The sequence below is a fragment of the Ursus maritimus genome, unplaced genomic scaffold (genome assembly GCF_017311325.1).
Source record: "Ursus maritimus isolate PB19 unplaced genomic scaffold, ASM1731132v1 scaffold_10, whole genome shotgun sequence".
Classification (NCBI taxonomy): Eukaryota; Metazoa; Chordata; class Mammalia; order Carnivora; family Ursidae; genus Ursus; species Ursus maritimus.
Window position 1 is genome coordinate 71152246 of NW_024423344.1, and position 22963 is coordinate 71175208.

A 22963-nucleotide genomic window follows, 5' to 3' on the forward strand; every position below is an offset into this window, starting at 1 on the left:
AACTACAGAGTTTTTAATGACCCATTTATATAGGTTTCCAGATAGCCTGTTATAAAAGCACTGCAATTTGATCAAGGGATCAGGGGGGCAGATTAGAGGGTCTGTTAAAAGTTCCTCTCAATTCCCTCCTGGTAATATATCCAGGGATAGGGAGGGTTATCCAAGGTGACGAGGCTGACAAAAGATCTAATGCAATCCTCGGCTGCTTTCATAGAGAGAAGAACGGCATCCGGTTCACAGAGGATAATAAGCTCCCTGCACTCAGCACTACTAAACCCACACCAGGAGAATTGCGATTAATTCTGGGTGCCTTATTGAGGAAGGAGAGCATCTCTCTGACATCTATGTGGAGAGGTCAGTGGGTAATGAACCCTATCTTACATAAGCAGTGGTTGAAGGTGCTGTGGTTGTTCAGTGGGAAAAAGAGACATCAGCACAGAAACAAGCCTTCATGTATCTGAGGTCTGCTATGCAGAAGAGGAATTAAACTTATTCCATTAAGCTTTCAGAGCTAGGCTTTTTGGGAAGAAATTACCCACAGAATAGATTTCAGCTAATTATAAGAAAGAATGTTTTAACAATTGAAAGGGCTGCCTTTTATATAACCGAATGTCTCAAAGCTAGTGGCATGCAGGAAGAACGATTACTATTTGGTAGGTAATCTCTTCAGGTTCTTTCAGATCTAAGATTCTACATTCCAAGATGGCAACCTTATTTTCCTTATCTCCAGAGAGGATTCAAGAGGAAATGGAATTTAAGTATATTAGGGTAATTTAGGTAGCAAGGAAAAAGAAATTCCTGAAAGACAATGATATTCATGAGTTGGTCAGTCAGAAGCCTTAGGAAATCTCGATTGCAGATTAACTTGAAAAATAGTTTGGATAGTCATTTATTAAAATAATTTTGTTACTTGTGTTCAAAATCAAGAGGAAGTGAATAGGCAGGCTCATATTACCTCCAACTCATGGTTTAATTTGACCTGTATAATGTCTTTCCCCACAGCAAGGCTGTTAGTTTTGAGCATGAGGATATTTTAAATAAGACAAACAACAACAATAAGAATAAATTAAAAAGAAAGGGCAGGAGGGAGATCAGCGGTTTATCAATTCATCAACTGTATTGCTAACTAACATGTTAAGGAACTTCGCTGTAACATTTTATAGAATCCCAAAGTGCTTTGTTTTTAAATAATCATTCTTGTTTTTTAAAAAAAATCGTGTTTTATCTTAATTCTTTATAGACAAACACTTAAGTATTTTTAAATGTCTAAAGGTTTTTTCATTCAACTGATTTGTATTCCATGTGTGGCATTATGCAGACAAATTTATCTTAACAAATCAACAAATTTATAATTTATTTTGGTCTTGAGATGTGAAATTCCAATCACTAATATTTTTACAGTTTATACTACCTTTGCTTACTGCACAATGTACATACCATTATCATTAATAAGAGTTATGTAATGAAGGCATTTACTCATTAGTATCTAATACACTTCTCAAGGTTATCCTAAGGTGCAGGAGTTTAATGAGTACCTAATGAGAAGTCTAGTATCACTGATTAAGAATATCTATCATATTTGTGATAAGTCTATCACAATCTCACACTGGGAAGTTGGTAAAAAAATTAAGTCCCAAATACCTTCTTTTGTTATTAATCAACTATGTGAAAGGCATTTTGTATTGACAAAGTTATGACCTTTATTTTAGTCCATTAAAACTTGAAATCTGCTAATCTCGTAAGTAATTCTTCATGATTTAAGTTTTCATGCAACATATGACACTTTGGTGAAAACTATCATATACGACTGGAAAAAATTGGGGTGTTATTTTTAAAGAGAACTTTTACATACTAAAAAACTGCCTGCTTACAATTGACTTGAATTTTTTGCTTTTGCTTTGCATAATAATCTAAAATGGAAAAATCAGTAATCAGTGAATGTGGTGTGAGCGAAGTCAGTCTGGATAATTGAGAACAACCTTAGCATCTCTCCATTAGCATAGGTTCTTAGTTGTACATCTTAAGAAAGAGAAAAGCATTTCTAATTGTGGGAGATATTCTGAAAACCCCAAGTGATGGTTTCATTGGAACATTTTGATCTGTTTTATTTGCTAGATTTTTAAAAAATCAGATAAAATATAAAGTGAAATTGTTTAAACAGGCTTCTCAGCAACTTCATACATTTTCAGGTCAACAAATCTTTGACATTTCCATTGTTCTTGACTTTGTACTGCAAGCAATGCTTCCCATGACGACTGTAGATATTTTTTTTCTCTCTCTAAAGCATTTACCGAAAAGTTTCTTTCCCACGGAACTGATAGGCTAATGACTGTCCTCCTACATTATAAAATGGTGGTTGTAATGATCAAATGAGGTGATACATATAAAAGTGCTTTATAGCCATAAAAAACTTTATAAGTATGTAATTTGTTTTTGTTGGATATCAGTGAAAATGGGCTTTTGAACAATAAAATCTGTAGCTTTTGAATAAAACTTGGTAGGTTGTGATAGAAGTGTGGAATGATCAGTTTCCAAGAACCAGCATTCTAATGCTTGCTCTCTGTCTCCCTATGTCTCTGCTTCTCTCCCTGTCTCTGTCTCTTTCTCTCTCTCTGACACATATAGCACATACACACACATTTTGACTGGTTGCATTTTTAGGTATACTTCCTATAAATAGACCTAAATCCCACATGGGCAGAACTCTTGGTTAGGAAAATATATATACCATCATTCAGATTGATACATAGATTTCTTAACCCATAATGATTAAGAGAAGCATGTGGGATATTATCACCAGTGCCCCAGGAGATGGAAATCAACCTGAAAATGAATATCATTTTTATTATTTTATTTTATTTTAAAGATTTTTATTTATTTATTTGAGAGAGGGGGAGAGAACGGGCAGGGAGATGGGCAGAAGGAGAGGGAGAAGCAGGCTCCCCAATGAGCAGGAAGCCTGATGTGGGGCTCCGTCCCAGGACCCCGGGATCATGACCTGCTCTGAAGGCAGATGCTTAACTGACTGAGCCACCCAGGAGCCCCCATTTTTATCATTCTAAAGTGAATACGAATATCATTGTAAGAATTAATTAGCTTTGGCATATCCTTTCTAGAGCCAAAACAGAAGAAGAAATCAAGGGAAGAAGTTCTTTGGTGCAACATTCAGAGTAGGAAAAAAGGGAAAATCCAGAGTAAATGTTGACTGAACATCCAAGTATAAAACAATTATCAATAGTTACTGTGCAGATGTCATAATTTTATTTATGAATATTTCTCAAGCGTCATGTAAATGAGTAAGCATTAGACTGAATCATGGAATCCCAGTGATAATCACTAAATTCTCAATCCCCATTTCTCTCTGGGAAATACATTTTACTTCCTCTATAATGAGCGACTTTGGGTACACCCATGGTGGTGGTGAAGCATTAGTACCTGATACCAATTTTTCCTTGTCTTGTGCTGGATCATCACTGCCTGTAATGACTTTGGTATGCATTTCAAAACGTGTAGGATCAGTATATGTTTCAGGTTGACATGCACATCAAACATTCATATCTCTAACCTATTTTAATATCTCTTCAATTAAATGGATGAATAAACCTTGTCTTGGTAAAGCTCAATGTGTTGAAAAAATAAAGTTACTGCTTAGCCTCATATCAATATCACTTATTAAGAACTGCTTAAAAATACTTTTATCTTTATAATTTACATATCAAAAGCACACAACACATAATTATAAGGCTCTATAAATGTTTGCAAAGCAGACCCACTACCTAAATGGGAAAATAGCAACCCTCATGAGAATACATAGAGGTGGCAATGCCTTAACTATGACTTTACACCAAGGGTAGTACCGATTTTTTTCTCCATTCACTGTGATTCCTTTTTAGATCAAAGGATAAATCAGATTTCCTGAAAAAGCTGATCCAGAAAAGTCATTGCTGAAGAAATGCAAGAGTTAACAGTGAAACTTTTCCAGTCAATGACTTTTATAGCTGATAATGTTTTCTGTACGTCTCCTTGGTCATTTGCACTGTCTTTAATGGTTCTGAGCATTTGGCATTTTGCCTTCAAAATGTTACGGAAATCATATCCAGATTTCTGAAAGCAAATCTGTTAAGATCAGCATTTTTCTGAAAAAGTCTTGAAGAAATGATTCAGTCACAATTTTAAAAGTTAATGTGTTTTTTGGGGGGATGGGGTGGGGACTTTTACAAACATTAATTTGTAGACCAGGTGCAGTGGGATATCTTGTGCTAAGTAAGAGGCGTAGGTCAGAATTTCAACCTCTATGACTTGGGGGTTTTCCCATGCGTACAAAATTGTATGGTTCAAGCTGTTAAGAGCATTTATAAAGCGATAGGGCTAACCTAAAAATCTCAGGTTTTCCAGAAATTTTTGGTTTCCTGCTGAACTCAGTAAAATGAGAAAATCATGACATTCATGGAGGATGAGTGGCACAGAGAGAACTAGTGTAAACCATGATATCCTTTTCTTAATTCTTTGCAGTGATTTCTCCCTATACCATAGCAATTCTCTTATAAGATCCTATTTAATTTAATGAATGAAAATATTTGCTTTTAAACCACTGCCAGAACCACAGGTTTTCTATTTAATGACACAACAATCAACTGAAAAGTGGAAAACTTGACTGTTTTGCTTTTAACTTTTTTCTCTCGCTTATTGACTTAAAGAACGATAACTGAACTAGGTAATCCTTTAGGAAATCCATCAACATCCAACATTTAGCTGATTTACCTTGTTCATATACTTAGGAAATTTCTATAAATTTTACAGCTGCATAAACACATACAATATAATAAAAGAAAACACAAATAGGAACATACTGAGTAAAACAGAAATAGACAAGTCAGATGAGTTTAGAAGGAAAGTTAGTTCAATAAAGTGCATGTAGCAGATCTTGTTTACTGATAAAGTTGGACTAAAAGCTCTGCATTTCCTTAAAAATAAAAATTAAACGAGAAAATATTTTATGTTTACAAGATTTTTTTTCCTGTCTTTAAGACCATCTGGCTAATGACAGGCGTTACCTGCTAGTGTCCAGTGAGGGCTCTAATATCTGTGGACAGCTTTTTGAGCCTCTGTCTTATCCAGGTGTTTTAAATGTATTCCTTCCATATTCAAAATAATTTTCCAGAGGAGATATTATCATTTCCTTTATGTAGATGAGGAAATGGAGCCTTAGAGAACTTTTGTAACTTACACAATGTCATAGAAGCAAAAGCTGAGGGCCCCAGAATTGAACCCAAGTTTCTCTGAGGTCAAAGTACATGTTTTGCTCTCTACAGAATTCTGCTTTACAATCCACAGCATTTTTTAAAAACATTTTAACCATTTTAAACTGAACGATAGTACAGTTCAGCGGTATTAAATGCATTTATAATATTGTGCAGTCATCGTCACCATCTGTCTTCATATGTCTTTTCATCTTGTAAAACTGAAACTCTGTAGCTATTAACAATAACCTCCCCCTGCATGCTCCCACCCCAGCCCCTGGCAACCACCATTCTTCTTTCTGTGTCTATGCTTCTGACTTCTCTAAGTAGTTCCTCTAAGTGTTTCAATCTTGCTGTTTTTAAGGTTTTTTTTTTTTTATCTTTGGCTTTTGAAAGTTCTATTATAATGTGTGTTAGTGTGGATCTCTCTGAGTTCACCTTACTTGGAATTTGTTGAACTTTTTGTATGTAAGTATTTATGTTTTTCATCACATTTGATAAGTTTTCAGGAATTACTTCTTCAAATATTTTCTAATATTTTAGAAATAATTCCCTCTCTTCTCTGACCGGGACTCCCAAAATGTGTATGTAGACCTGTCCCACAGGTCCCTTAGGTTCTGTTTACCTTTCTCCAACCTTGTTTCTGTTCCTCAGGCTTGACACTTTCCCTTTTCTTACCTTCGGGTATACTGATTCTTTTTCTATTGTGCAAATCTGCCTTTGAATCCCACTAGTGAATTTTTCATTTTGGTTATTGGACTTTTTAGGTCTAGAATGTCTTCTTGGTTTCCCTTTAGGTTTTCTGTCTCTTTACTGATATCTCCGTTTTGTTCATGTATTATTTTCTGTACATCTTCCTTTATTAGCTCTTTGAGCGTTTCTAAGACAGTTCTAAAAATCTTTGTCTAGTAGATCTGCTATCAGGTCTTTTTCAAGGACAGCTTCTGTTGATTAATTTATTCATTTTCCTTTGAATGGCACATATTTGAATCCAATATAATGGTAACTCTGGGAATCAGATTCTCTCTCTCCCCCAGGGTTTGCTGGGTTTTGTAATTTATTTGTTTGTTTGCTTGTTTATTGTTATTTTGATTGTTGTAGGCTGTCTTTGTGGCAAGGATCAGCCTGAGGTGTAAAGTTAAGGTAATCTCCGTTCTTTTCTGAGCCTGTGCCTTTCTCTGGGCTTGTGCACTTTTTAATTTTCCCCATTATGCAGTTGTTTTTGCATGCCCTAGTTTTAGTGTCTGGTTCCCAAAGAGGAAGAAGAGAAAAATAAAGGGAAGTGAAACAAAGGGCACTGACCCTTTAAATTCTCTGGCAGTCACTTCAACTGGAGGAGGAGGGTCTTGGAACGGTGGAGGGAGGTGCAACAACAGTAGCTGTCCTCCTCTTTGGCTGTCCCTCTATGATTAGAAGCAGCGTTAGCAATCACAGCACAGATTTCTGATATTTGGATATTTATCCCTTGATAAATGATAAGAGTCCCTTTTGCTCCCCACCTGGCCCCCACAAGCTGTATCCCAGCTGCTCCAGGAAGATAGCTGCCTGCCATAGGACTAGGGTCAGGGAATAGGTAGCTAGTACTGTGCTAAGAGCTGGAATTGACCTGGAATTAACTACGAGTTACCACCCAAGTCTTTTTCTGGAATTTGCAAGCCTTCAATAGACTCTAGAGTTCCAACATAGTTACAGTACACAGATGCTGTAAATGTAATTGTTGTCTAGGTGGGGAGACAGATCCCTGGTACTTCTTATTCTGCCATCTTCAGAATCTTCCCAGAATGTCCCTCGATGCACAGCTTTCATATCTTCATTTGTGTGAAGATTGTGATTATTTTTGTAAGTTGACTTATTCAGGCCTGACTGAATATTTTCTGGAAGACTTAGTTGCTTTGATGTCACTATCTATGCTTAATACAAGGCAGCTATAGACTTTTCTCCAACAATTTATTTACGGTCAAAAATCTTATCAGTGTATTGTCAGGAGGGACTGCAATATTCCAAATATTGCCCTGACTGCCTAGCTGTGAAGGAGGGGTTATATAGGTATTTAATTTTTAGTCTTTAATCTTATAAGGTTTAAAAATCTGGTTAAATAAGTCCGAAGTATGGTGAAATGTAACAATGAAATATTAAAATACCATTTAAATGCAAAAAAAAATAGAAGTGCTATCAAAAGCAGTATAAAATAAATGGACAAATGAGTAATGCAGGCCATAATTGCTACAGGATTTCAGAGGACGGAGACATCACTTTTATGTAGCTGATTGGGAAAGTCTTTAAGAAGGTAGCACAATTTTAAAACTCTCATCTCCAGTTAAATGCTCTGATTTGTTTTTTCTTTTTTTCATTTATATAAGTTCAACGGAAAACTCCATGATGAATCTCAGACCCAAGGAACTGGTGTTCAGGATATTAGGCTATGCACTCCAATGACCTTTTAGATTTCCAATAAATGAAACTAGGATGCATTGATTTTTGTGTGTGTGTATACCTTGAAAATTGCAAATAATTGTTTTGGGGTTTATAGACACACAGTAGAGAAAACCATTATATTTAGAAGTTGGCAGACATGAACAACTCCAAAAGATACCCCTTGGGAAGTAGAGAAATAGTATTTTCCTCAATGAATAGCTAAGGAAATTGAAACACAGAAACAGCCGCCAGTTGCCTGTGTATGCCTATTCAGGCTAAAGAAGCGTGTTTGAGAATTTAGCTCCTGATTTAGTATCTTGAAATTGAGAGGGGTGGGACCCCTTAGTAGGCATGTTGCTCTTGTAAAACCCACTTCAGTCATTATTTAGTTGTCTTTTGGTATGATGTATTTCATATTTCTGTTATAATGAGAGTAGCACATTTTGATCCTTTTTGCTTAATAAAATGAGCAGTTATTTCATAGGTTAATTCCCATGCTGTTAACACCTCATAAATTAATGTATATTTAGGATGAGATCATCTTGCATGATTAGTTCTCGCCTTTTTTTCCCAAACCATGCTTGAACACCTTTATCAGACAGCAGTCTGAAAATTCACCTTTTTTACATTCTTAAGGTTTTTGCTACTCTAAGCTGGTAGCAACCGAGGCCACCACGGATTTTTAAAAAATGTTAATCAGACACTTAAATGGTTTCTCAGAAGTTTTCCTTTCACATGGAGCCATATGTGAGTAGTTTGGTTATACTTTCTTATTTTTTTGAGAGAGTTCCTGAATAAAGTGTAGAAAGTTAGAAAGCCATGAACTGGCCAGATGAATTCAGTGGGCTCCAAGAAGATGCTCTGGTGGGAGAAAATGGCCAGGAATGGAAGATTCATCTTGAATAGAAATCTGAGGAGACACTTTGGTCTTCCTTTTAGTGTTCTCAAAAGTATCAGAAATATTTAAAAATCAGGCAGTGAATAGATCTAAGTATAAATCAAATTTACTTCCTTATCTTTAGGTTAGACAAGTCTCATTTATCTTTCAAGGTCTGTGCAAAGGTGTCCTATGTTATGACACTTTCTAATACGACTCCACATCATGTTTGCTTTGGGCCAGCACTGTTGGCTCTTGCTGCCCATGTCCTATACACACATCTCTCTTTAACATCATTTCCACCTGTCTCCTTCACACTTCACTCCTGCCACACTGACCTTCTCAGTGTTACTCAAATTTGTTAACATCCCTGCTACCTCAGGGCCTTTGCACATGCTTTTCTCTTTACTGGGCATTTTCTCTTTGACATTTTTAGTTCTCTACATAAATATCAAAGTATCAGAGAAATATTTCCTGATCATTCTATATAACTAGTAACCAATCCCTGTTTCCAGCATTGCCTATGTCTCTTGCACTCATCGCATAAGCTGATAAACTAAATTTTTATCAATTTACTTTCTGTCTTCTTCCAGTAGAAGGGTTAGTTTATAAGAGAATAGTTTTGGTATTTATTGACTAATATGTATTACTAATATTTTATTAAAGTATATTTATTGACTACCATATTTGCAATACTCACAACAGTTCCCAGGTACATAGTGGCTGTGTAATAATGTTTGTTGTGATGACATGATTGTATATGTCCTTCCTTTTTGAATTAGCATTACTGTCCGTATCACACAATTTTACAATCGTTCTTGAGTAGACTTGGGAATCTATGAAAGTTCTCTTAGTCGTTTCTTCTCTTCTTGCTTCACTTCTGAAAGTCACTTAGCTAATGTGTTACCCATCTCAGTAACCCAGGAGGACTGTAGGGAGAGCCTAATGTTTTGGGACCCATGAAGCTCTCTGGATGCCTCTCTCAAGAATATCAAGGATCTATACCGTATGTAGTGAGGTGTTTGGCCATTATTATTATTGTTACTTAATTCATAATTGAATTCTTAGTTCTGTGAGGGCAGGGACCATGTTATATAAACTTTTTGTGTGGCTGTGCTCCTACAGTGCCTTTAGCACAGATTGGGCCCAAAATTGATGTTTAAAGAATTATCTATAGATACAGGCATTAGACTATATGAATTATTTTACAGCAATGGTGTGTTTTTAATTTTGCAAAATAAGTAAATATTTGGAGAATCCCTGCAGTTTCTAAAACTTTGATTTGAATTTTTCAGAGTACATTGTACCACAGTATTTCACACAGAATACTGCAGAGAAAAACACCCTACAAATAAAAGAATCTGTAAAATATTAGAACTGAAATTCTGTAATATATTCTTGCTTATTCTGCTGACCTTTTTGTGAAAACGCAGTTACAGGAAAATTTTAAAAAGAAGATTATCTCAATTTAAATTGTCTTTGGCTTCCTGATATTCACTTTGAGAAATGAAAATCATGCATTTATTTCACATTTAAATATGGTAATTATGGTAACAGTGTCATTCTTTAGCAAACTCATAGTCAAAAGCATTTTTAGTTTCTTCCTGGTTTACTAAAAAGTCATTTTCATATGAGGTGTTTTGGATTTACTGAGTTGTACATTTCACTGTTCATGCTACTTTTTTTTTTTTTTTTAACGGAAACCTATACTTTAGTTCAATCGATGACTTTACCAGATAGGAGTGTTTTACTTTGTAGGCCTCCTCCTCTTCTACACCTTTTGTATGGGCAGCTCAAATTTGAGCTTTGTAAGTATTTGGTAAGTATTTCTGTACATCTGTGCAAAGTGACATCTTGTTACTCACATTTTCTTGAGGGAACTAAGATGCAGTTGAGTCAAGTGAGGGCCTGTGCCAAGATATGCCAAGCAAGTCATCTTGAGCGTGTTGACATGAGGTGCTCAGCAGAGCTTAGCTACTTCAGTGAAATGCTTAATACTTCAGATCTTACCTTTGTGTTAAAGGAGAGAATTCTCACCATTCCCTTCTTTTAATGTGCAACTATTTCTAGGGAGAGTAACCAATTACGTCACAATAATTTATTGTGAATTGTTCGGGGCAAGTAGAGATTCTTACAATACAGACACACCTTGTTTTATTTTACTTTGCTTTATTGTGCTTCTGATATTGCATTGTTTTTTCTTTTTCTTTCTTTTTTTTTTTTACAATCGAATGTTTGTGGCAACCTGCATCAAGCAAATCTGTTGGCACCATTTTTCCACAGCATTTGCTCACTCTGTGTCTCTTGACACGGTTTGGTAATTTTCACAATATTCCAAACTTTTCATTATTATTATATTTGTTATGGTGACCTGTGATCAGTGATTACAATGTGTTGAAAGCTCAGATGATGATTAGTATTTTTCAGCAATCAAGTATTTTTTTTTTAAATTAAGGTATATACATTTTTATTATTTATTTAAAAGATTTTATTTATTTATTTGACAGAGAGAGACAGCCAGCGAGAGAGGGAACACAAGCAGGGGGAGTGGGAGAGGAAGAAGCAGGCTCCCAGCAGAGGAACCTGATGTGGGGCTCGATCCCAGAACACCGGGATCACACCCGGAGCCGAAGGCAGACGCTTAACGACTGCGCCACCGAGGCGCCCCAAGGTACATACATTTTTAAAGATATAATGCTATTGCACACTTAGTAGACTACAGTAGGGTATAAAACATAACTTTTATATGCACTAGAACACAAAAAGTTCATTTGATTCACTTCGTTGTGGTGTTTGCTTTATTGCAGTGGTCTGGAACCAAACCTGCAATATCTTTGAGGTATGTCTGTACTAAAGATCCAAGAGGCGAAAAGTAACATTGTACCTAGATCAACATTCCTTCCTATGAACTTGTTTTGAGTGTCCTTGACAAGTTATATAATTTGCATTTTCCAGTAATATGTTCAGTTTACCCACACTAAAAGGACTGGTGTATCACCATGTTCCCTCAGCAGCCATTGGTAGGAAAATGAAAGTGTTCTGCAGTCAAATTAATTTGAGAAATGATGACGTAAATAAAATCAAATAGTGTTGTTTCCTATAGGTCTTTGTGGAAAATTCTGGGATAGTTAAAAATGTATGACACTGGGGAAAACCTAGTTGTATTTTTGTAAGTTCAGGTGTCGGAAATTGGGTATGTTAAGGTAATGCACTTAGACTCTTATGTGCAAGACACTATCCCATAAGGTTACTCCTGCAATGGAATGAGGTCATCGATACAAAGCACCAAGCAGGTGTCTGGAACATGGTGGGTGCTGCCAGAATATTGGTTTACTCCCTCCTTTACTTTTTCTCTGTCTGCTATTTGGAAAATCAAGAGCTTAAGACCAGTACTAAATGGAAAGTAATATTTTGTAATTTTGACTTATATCCATTGGCCTACAGATCTCTCTAAAGAATTTTTGTTAGCATTATTTAAGTAGCAGAGATTTTAATCTCTTCCTGTTGCACACTTGACTAGTATCATGCTTCTGTACTTTTTCTGTAAGGTACTTTTATATGAACTTATTTGTGTGAAGATTCATATTTAAGTGGTATGGTAAAAGTTCCATATAGGGGCGCCTGGGTGGCTCAGCTGATTAAGCATTGACTTCAGCTCAGGTCATGATCTCAGGGTCCTGGAATTGAGCCCTGCTCAGCAGGGGGTCTGCCTCTACCTCTCTCTCTGCCCCTCCCCCGTTTGTGTTCTTTCTCTCAAATAAATAAAGTCTAAAAAAAATGTCCATGGAAAAGTGCACAGTAGACTCGAAGGGTTTTTAAGATGACTATTACTTGTCTTAGTGTCAATTACTTGGATGTATGCAAATATAGGAACAGAATATTGAAGAAGTGATACTCAAATTCATTTAACACAGGCTGCAGGTTGTCCTAAGTTGTATATAATTTTCCTCTTGCCTAAAACCAAACTTTTTAAGATTGCAGCAAGCTTTAAAATTTTCATAGGCTTCTTTCAGTCATCTGAAGTGAAGACTTGTTCCCAAGACATGCTTATGTGTGTTTCTTAGAACTTATTTTTAAAAGAAAATTGAGGTCAATGATTATAAGAAGTGACATTCATGAACATTTGATGAAGACTAAGGAATTCTCCAAAGCAAGTTACAATTTTACAGTTATTGAAAAAGACTCTCTGACAAAAAGAAAAATTATATGTGTAAACTTTTTTGAAGCAGCCATTTTTTAATTTTAGTGTAGTTTTTTAGGGTATCTTTGGGTCGATAAGACATTTTCTGGTGGTTCAATCTAGGAGAAGCAGGTGAACAGATTTTGAAAGATGATGGTACTCTGCATGTGCTGTGGCCTAATTAAGTCCCCCCCCCTTTCATTTTTAATTCACTTACTGAGGTGTCATTTCCAACCGTATTTTTTTAATTGTTCCAGCCATGGTAATGGAACAAAAGGCCTTTTAAATGCTCTTAAAGACAGCATTGCAAGATTGGCACAGATTCAGAATAACTAGATGTGTATGTTCTTTTGATAAAGAGACCAGCTTTCAGAAACATTTCTCAGCTCGTTGTGCAAAATTGTTGACATTTTGCCATTGTAATCCTTTTAATGTTGTAGACCTTTGAAATTTGTGTAAAGGTTTTTGCTTCACATCAAAGTAGATGAGAATATAAGGAGCAACCAAAAATAAAACCTCTGAAAGCGGACCTGCTATTGTAGGGATTTATGATGGTATCACAACATCTGTGGATCAGTGAGCACAAATTTGTTAAAAAAAAAATCATAGTTACTCAGAGAGACTGCTTAAGCATGATAAAACAAAATCCTCTAGGGGGACACACTAGATTTGGGCTGAGTACACGATCTGTGGGATTTATTAAATTTGCTGTTGGTCTTCGCCCCATGAGGACATGTCAGCACGAGGCAGAATGAAACCCAGCCCTGGGAATGACTTTGGTCTGATGTGGTCAGTTGTCCTGCTCATAATTGTTAGGGTTTGGTTGAGCTTTCTGTCCCAGGATCTCGGAGCTATGGCGGAGGGCCCAACATGCCATATTTAAATTAAGGATCTTGGAAGAAGCTCTTGATAAGATATTCATGGACTACTGATGCCTTAGCTTCTAGTTCTGTATTCAGGACAATCAGTATATTCAGACAAGTCCTACTTTTTCAGAAACTTCCCCCTTCCAGCCTCCTTCTGTGGCAGAAGCTGCTTCTCCGACCATGCAGACCGGTTTAGTTTAAGACCCTATAAACCCACAATCTAAGGATTGCGTACCTTGTCCCTGACTGGGAGGGACTGTGAGCCTTCCATCTCTTCAGCCAGCCATCGACTCGGGTGCCTTTCCATCCCACTAGTCTCTCTCTTCTCCTTGTAGCCCACCTCACGTGACTTACGCAGGGGTCAGGCCATCCCACTCGCTCTGCACTGTTTGCACGTCTTACTTCATAAGGAACCTCAGACATCCAGTGCAATCTTGTCCAACTATTATGCATTGAGTAAAGGATCTAGTATGACTTCTTATTCATCCTTTTCCAATGCCTTTGTCTCTTCGCTCAGAGCACAACTGCCACCCTAACATCCACATGCTACGCTATTGATTTGGTTTGCCATTTCTCTGTCATCCCCCAAATTTAATACTGATTCTTCTGCCACACGCCAAATCCTTTTCACTCTTCAGCAATTTTTTTTTTTTTAATTTCTTGGTCTGCACCATGGTTTCTTGATCTCAGCCTTTGTGACATTTAGGGCTGGATAAATCTTCCTTGGGGGGGGGGCGGCTGTGTGAGTAGTGTCCCTGGCCAGCACTTACCAAATGTCAGTGGCACCCTCCCCCAGTGTGACAAAAGTGTCTCCAGATATTGCCAAATGTTCCTTGGGGGATAAAATCACCACCGCTGAGAACCGCTGGTCTACACATACCCCCTAGAACGGTGCAGACATATCTGCTTATGGGAGTTTGGAGCTGTTCCTTTGCCCTCTGCACCCCTCCTACTGGTCATACTTGCGTTCTGGGAATGCCCCTCACCTGCGTCGGAAAACGTTCAAAGCACCAGCTGTGAGGTCACCTTTTGCCCCTGCTTAACCATAGAACCTGTGGGAAGTTTTCACCTGCTGCCTCTAACTTGTAGCAACCCTGGAGCCTTGTAGGTGGTATGTAGAGCAATTATCATGCTTCAAGTTCTTACTTGTATGGGCTTCTCTGAGCACAGGGGCGATCAAATATAACACTGGACAGAACATGGGGGGGCAGTAATGGAGGGAATCGTGATTGAATTTAATTTCTCGAGTAAAGAATGAATTTTATACATCTATTCATGTTACATCTTCTTAAGCCTGCTGTTCTGCATGTGTAACTTTGATTCCAATTGGAATTTAATAGGAACAATAGGATGAGGGTCAAAATCTGTGACATATTTTCTCCCTCTCCTCGTACTTCATTCATTATGCACCCTGGGTGCATGTTCTCTCCATACCTTCTCTGTTAGTTGGCAGTTATTTCTTATTGCCCTTCTAATTATATTCCGAAGTCTTTTACCTTTTCTTATTTGTCTTGTTTTCTAGGCTGGTTACAGCTGAGAATGTATTTTCCACCTGTATTTTACTGTGTTTGCTTTTGCCACTTAATAATTGTTGTACCCTGATTATTTTTCAAGATCCACCCCCACCCCTTCCTGTAGTCTGCTGTGCTTTGATGACCGTACTTTTAACTCTTTGGCTATTTCTTTTGTCTCTTTGACAAATTTAGAGCAGCAGTTTGTGTCTCTCTTTCTGAAGTTAAAAAGGAAATGTCTCCGTGAACCTCCCTTCTAAGGTTCACGGTGTATCAGCGTTTTCTAAACAGCCTCTCTCCTGGGTAGAGGCAGCCGTGGGTGGAGCCCCACTTTCTCTGAGATAAAAATATGTTTGAAAGGCCTCTTAACTCTGCTCATTTCCCCCTGATACCATTTCTTCAGTGGGCTGGAGAGATTTTAGCACCATTCTTTACACACACACACATACACACACACACACACACACACACACATAGTAGGACATAGGGATGGTATGCCTCCAAATGCACAAACAGGTGGCCTCATTTGATTGGTTCTCCCAGCTGGCACCTGTAAACAGGGCCCCTGTCTCCCCACCTCCACGGGAGGGTAGGAGCCTAACTTCTACAAGTGCCAGTTAGCAAATCTGGACGGTCTCCTAGGGACCAACACCTCCCCACTGCTTTTTGTAATTTTTCATTTCCTGACTCTTCTGGAGCCCCTGCCGTCCCCCTTACATCTTCCTCCTCCCTTTAGACCACTCAGTCACCTCTGTACAAGTTGAGGTTGAGTTCACACTGGATTCTTTCCCCTATTGCAATAGTATGTCACTGATTCAAATCTGTCCTTACCACTTCAACAAGTGCCTGGCTATCGTATCTTTGACAATGGTTGTGTAGAACCCATATTCTGTGTCCCTCGGAGGACTCTGTTCTTGTGACATGATGAGCAATGAAAACAAAAGGAAACAGACCTTCTGAAAACAGCATATCCCACTACCACAGTTAGATAGGACCCAAGGTAGAGGGCTGGGGAGTAATCCTGCAGTTACCAGCTCCCCAGTTCTATGCTGACCGGCTCTCGGAGACTTTAAACCTAATGCCACCACTCAACGCCCACTCCACCAGCCAACCCAAACCTTCTTCAGGAGTTTAATTTTTCAGCAAGCAATAGAGCTCTGCTTCTACTTCCAAATTACGTTCTATGCTGGTGACCTAAAAATGATGGAAATGTCCAGAGCACCTGGGTGGCTCAGTTGGTTAAGCGTCCCACTCTTGTCAGCTCAGGTCATGATCTCAGGGTCTTGAGATCAAGCCCCACCTCGGGCTCTGCACTGGGCATGAAGCCTGCTTAAGATTCTCTCTCTCTCCCTCCTTCTGGCACCCCCACCCCGCCACCACCACTCTCTCTCTCTTAAAAAAAAATGATGGAAACGTCCTCATGATATGTTTTGTAAAATCTAGTTGAAGAGAATATTCTAACTCTGGACATAGTGATCCCCATGAGTTGCAACTTTTGGCTGACAGAATCCTATTATTTTTTCCCCCCAGCTCTATTGAGGTATGATTGACAAATAAAAATTGTACATAGTTCAGGTATGCAAGGTGATGTTTTGATATATATATTCGTTAGGACACAATTACTGTCATCAAGCTAATTAACATATCTACCACCTCACATGGTTATCATCATCTTGTGTGTGTGGTGAGAACACTTGGGATCCACTCTTAGTAAACTCCCAGTATACAATGCAGCATGGTTAACTACAGTCACCATGCAGGACATTAGATCAGCAGAACTTAAAACTGAATGTTTGTACCCTTTTGACCAACATCTCATATCCCCCACCCCCCAGGCCCTGGTGACGACCATTCCACTCTCTGTTACTGCAAGTATGACTTTTCTAAAAATGATGTATTCCATATATACGTGAGATCATGCAGTATTTCTCTTTCTGCATCTGGTTTATTTTACTTAGCATAATGTCCCCCAGGTTCATCCTTATTGTCACAAATGGCAGGATTTCCTTCTTTTTTTAAGGCTGAAAGAGCTCTGTTATCTTTCAAGTTTGAGTGTCCTAAGAGATCAAGAGCTACACTTCTGAAAGCCTTAGCTCCTCAAATTTTAGTCTGTTGGTTAATTAAACAAAACAAATCAAAACAAAACAAAAAACCAGCTGTTAATTGATTTGGTGGTATCTTCAAAATTCACCATACTTTTCACTTCTCTGTGCCATCAATTCTCAAAACCTGTGTGTGCTTCAGAATCACCCTGGAGAGGCTGTTGCAACACAGGCTCCTGGGACCCACCCTCAGAGCACCTGATTCATAGGTCTGGGGTGGGCCAGGAATATGCATTTCTAACGAGGTCCCAGGTGATCTCGATGCTGCTGGATTGGGACGCCATGATAATCACTGTGCTACACAGCTCTTAATAGTAAGAAGGCTGTGTTTTAAAGGTTATATATTTTGAGAAAGAAGCAACAGAGATATGAACATGTGGAGCAAGGGAGGTAGTTGAGAAAGTTGGATGTCAAGGTAAGAAGCTTTAAGACTTGAGCCTGTTGTTATGGAAGGTCTGGGGATCTGAGATACCAGCCAAAGCTTGAACACTCTGGCCCTATAGAAGTGAAGTCATGGCTGGGGGTATTGGTGTGGCAGGCTCTTTCCCAAACTGCTTTCAGCTATGGGCATAAATTTTGGGCCCCATGAGTTTCAGACATCAAACCTGCCTATTTAGAAGGGCTAGGCCAGTGTTCACAATCCTAATTGGACTTTAGAATTATCTGGAGAACTTTAAAAACTACCTGTGTCCAGGCCACCCCAGAGCAACCAAATCACTTTTGGAGGCTGCAGTGTGGCCACTGGAAGTTTTCAAAAGCAAATCACTCTGAGGATGACCAGACTTTACCTTCAAGATTCTGGTTTAATTGGTCTGGGGAGTATTTTGAAAAATATTCGCTGTCTGTGGTTTTTGAAATTGATGAAGGTGATTTTAATGCCACATAGGTGTGGGGGTGAACTCTGTGAGGCTAAGGGTTTCAGTCACTGCTGTATATATTCTTAGTGTGTGGCACTGTGCCTGGCTTACAGCAGTCCTCCAAGAAACATGGGTTGAATATGTTAATTAATGATTGCTTTGTGTAGTATTTGGCTCTTGTGAGGCTGGATGCCAGCAAAACAATGTAAGACCTGACTCTCTTTCTTTTGTTGTCAACATGGGTCCTGGGATATTTCCCCCCCATGACTGTGTCATATTTTGATGTGAGGCAAGAAAATGAGATGCACTGGGAATATGTGGAATTCGCAATTGCTTTTTCATTTAGACCGAGAGTGGGTAGTCCACAACTCGCAGGCCAAATCTGGCCCATTGCCTGTTTTTGTATACTTATAAGCTACGAACGGATATTACATATTTAAATTATTGGAAAGACTCAAAAGAAAAATAACATTGCATATGAAGGTCAAATTTCAGTGTGTATAAATTTTTTATCGGGACACAGGCAACCCGCTTCATTGTCACGTTGTCTCTGGCTACTTTTGGCAACCACAGAGTTGAGTAGTGGTGACAGAGACCATGGAGCCTGCAAAACCAAAAAATGTTTACTCTCTGGCCCTTTTCAGTAAAAATTTGCTAACCCTTCATTGAGAGCATGGGCCTCGCTAGAAATACACTGGTTATGATGTAACCTTGCCCAGCTTGGTATCTCTAGATTTTCTAAGATGCATAGTAGTTGAGTTCTTTCCAAGCAGAAAAGGACAGATGATTGTTATATTCAATGAGATCCCGGTGGAACTCTTAGAGAGGCTCATTGCATCATTTTTTTTTTTTTTTAATTTAGGGACATTAAAATCTGTGGACTGAAGACAACATGTATTTCACAAACCCATGGTCCCTGGGGGGTCTTGAGTTTATTAAGAGCTGCTGAAGATATCTTTGAGTGAGTGCTGCCTTTCAGTTTGGAAAAATAACCACTCAATTGTTGTTCAGCTACAGACCTCCATCTTTCCTTTCCTTTTTCCACCCATTCTTTCTGTTTCTTGTTCTGTAGAGGGCAAAAGTGATAATGGTTTACAAACTATCAATGGACACTCAGCCTGACTGAATTTTAGGCAGGTTTCTTCCTGATTACAGGCCCCTGACCTACTTTTTCTTAGAGAATTTACTTTAGAAACTTGCAACTGTAAATTCTTTCCCTGTCCTTTGAGATGTAGATCTATAGCCCAAGGATGTCTTTCTCAAGGACCTGGGAGACATCCCTTTGAAATGACATCATCAAGAAAGATAGTGCCCCATCTCCCAGTCTCTGTGGGATGGTAGGAGCTTACTTCCATAAGCACCAGTCAGCAAACACATGTGGCCTCATCACAGTGACCAACCTACCTGATGTCTTTTGGTATTTTCCAACAGCTCACCCCACCACTCACCCCACACCTCCCACCTTTTGTTTCAGTGGAGTCCAGTTTAATCTCTTTCTTCTATTATGATAGCCTTGACCTCTATTGTGATAATTTGAATAAAGTCTTCCTTACCTGTTTAACTTGTCTGGTACTATTTTTCTTTGACACCCATTACCATGGTATTGTCGATTGAATATGTATGGTACCTATGAATGTGAACTTACTTGGAAAGAGGGTCTTTGTAGATGTCATTAAGACATAATTAAGATGAGGTCATACTGTAGTAGGGTAGACTCTTAATCCAATATGAGTGGTCTCCTTGTAAGAAGAAAAAACAGAGACAAACACAGGAGGGGAGAAGGCTGTGTGGAGAAAGAGGCAAAGATAGGAGTGATGTAGCTACAAACCAAGGAACTCCAAGGACTGTTGGAAAACATCAGAAGATAGGAGATACCATGGAACAGTTTTTCCCCCAGAGCCTCCACCTTGATTTTAGACTTTCGGCGTCCAGAACTGAGACAGCATCAGTGTCGTTTTGCCAACTGGGTTTGGGGTCATCATGGCAGTCCTAGGAAGGTAATGCACTTGGGACATGGACTTTCACCCGCCAGCCCAGTCTCCTGTAGCAATGTCATCTTCCAGCGCTTTTAGTCACCCCCTAGTGCTCATATCTGAATTGTCACACTGTACATTTGTTCATTTCCAGGCTCCTTCCCACACAGATCTGTCTGCCTCGACTGCTTCAATCTCACCTGCACACAGCCTTAACGGGCCCTCGGCAGAGCCCTTCCTATCCTTCAAGGCCCGGCCTCATCTCTTCTGGAGCTCCCACCGGTTTCCCAGGCAGTTTATCGCCTGCCCTTTGGGCTTCTCCCATGTACACACTTGCCCTCATATTAGGATTTATTGGTGATTGTGACTGTCTTTCCCCAGATTTTGGAGGACAAGGGCCATGTCTCATTTCTCTTTGCCCAGTGGGCTCTGGGAATACGTTGGTGAGTGAATGAAGCAAGAGCTGGAAAAGGCCACAAATAAGTGTTTTGTTTTTTTCCTTTTCATAGCAGGGAGGAGCCATGGGGCCTGTTTAATCATGTCAAACTAACTTTGTCTGCCAGTGAGAGGGGAGTTTGAAAGGGCATGCTGTCTATCAGATGCCACTTTTTTTTTTTTTTAAGATTTTATTTATTTATTTGACAGAGATAGAGACAGCCAGCGAGAGAGGAAACACAAGCAGGAACACAAGCAGGGGGAGTGGGAGAGGAAGAAGCAGGCTCATAGCGGAGGAGCCTGATGTGGGGCTCGATCCCATAACGCCGGGATCACGCCCTGAGCCGAAGGCAGACGCTTAACCGCTGTGCCACCCAGGCGCCCCTATCAGATGCCACTTTTTAAATACAATAACAAAAGGATGTTCATCATTTAAAAAAAAAAGAAAAACAAAACCCAGAAATCAGCATGGAGGGCCGGTAGTTATAAACTGTTCCAATGAAAATATCCTATGCTCTTCCACCTTGTTAAAGGACTATGAGGTGATATATAGGCTCTCAGTGGGTTCTGAATGTTTATTAAAAGGCTGAAAGAACTAAAAGAAAATTAGGTTGGTTTGTGTTGGTGGCTCTTTGTTTAATTTGTACCTAGAGAGCAGAAGCCACAATCCTGAAGGAGTTTGTGTTGGTTCTCCAGGTTTCCAGCATTCCATGATATGTTTATTCCCCCACCACGAGTTCTTTTGTTTTCTCTTCTGGGACAGGAGAAGAAGGGATGACATAATTTTTTAAAAATAATTTTTGCTTTGGTTGAAGACCATTATTCAAGGACCCAGGACTTTCAGTGAATGTGCTTGGGATCCTGTTTTTGCCTCCCCGAACTCCCACAGAAACCGGCCGCCTTTGTCTGGAGGGGTGGCTGCAGGGCCTGTGGTGTTAGAATCCGTATTGACATTTCCTGATCTTGTCCACTCAACGATTCCTTCCTGCTTGTCTGTTGGCAATAACTTCGCCTTCCTTTGAGGAGCTGCCTGCTCCCCACTTGGTGTGGGCCTGGCAGGGTGGTCAGTTACAGTGTGGCTCATCTGCTTTCCACTCCAGGCCCTTAAACTCAGATGACCATACCCAGAGGCCATCCAGGCCTTTCCTCCTCATGCTTCAAGGACAAATATCACTGCACTAAGCAAAACCAAGGCACAGGGAAAAAAGGGAGGACTGATACACCATCTTAGAGGTGGTAGAAGAGCAATCTGAGCATAATTTGAGTGTCTGCAGTTTCTAAGGCCAGACTTCTCAGTTATGAGATCCCACCACTTCCCTTTTTGCTTCCTTGAGAACCAGTTGGGTTGTGTTCACTTACACCCAACAGGTCCTAACTTCAGCAGAGTCCGGGGAGGGCTGTGCTATGCTTGGGTCTCTCATATTCCACTGAAACTTGAGATTGGAGTCTAAGGAGAAGAAGCAGCCACAGAGATCCCCTAAAATATTTTTGTGGTTGTTACTGACATCATCCTGAGGTTTCATTTTGCATTTTCTTCCTTACTGGGTAACATGCACAGATAAATCATGTCGATACTTCCTTTTATTTATATCTTAATATAACATCAGTAGTGTGATTAGATAATTTGAAATTTAATAGAACTTTCCAGTATGAATCAGCTAAGATATATCACGGTGAAATCTCAGAGCCTGGAAACTGAGCAGGGAGGGAGCGGAGGACTCAAACACTACTGAGTCAGCACATAATAGCAATTTTCTGTGTCCTCGTAATAGATACTTGAGAATAATTACTGACAGCCTGTGGAGAATTCATCAACCTCGGATACCAAATAATAAGTTATACTCTCACGGTAACTGTGTGAATTAAGTCAGAAATTCAAAGAATACTGATGATGTCTCGTTACTTTTTTCCCTCCAGAAAAGCCAATCTGCATAATTGATGCCATAGGTAGAAAAACATTTTTTTATTATTATATTCTAAATCAAATAGTCTTTAATAAATGAGAGGTGCACGATCATCGGAAACTAATGGTGGCCATGTGGGACAGCAATAATGGGATCCATAATTCTTTGGCATGTAAAAAAAAAAATGCCTATGTTTATTTTCTAAACCTCAGCATGCCACGTTCCAAAGAGAACTCTCCAGTGGCTGAAAGAGGTAGACGGGGGTGGTGTGTGTGTTTGGGCAGGACAGTTGTGTTTAGGGAGAGAGACTACTAATGAGTTAGTGCAGTGAACACAGGCAGGCTGCCCAAAGAGTGGCCGGGCCCCGGAGCACTGAGTGCTGGCAGCTGAGAGCCTGACTTTTTCATTCTTTTAGGCTGAATGAGGTCTCTGTAACTCAGGGTAGAAAATTGTGGTAGGGCCTTTTGTGATTACTAATTAAGGACTAGAATTTTTGCCTGGTAATATTCTGTTGCTTTCCTCAACAGATTCATTAGAGTAAATTCTATTCTTGGTGCTAATATGCTTTACAACAGATGCCAAAGTAATTTCTATATATATATA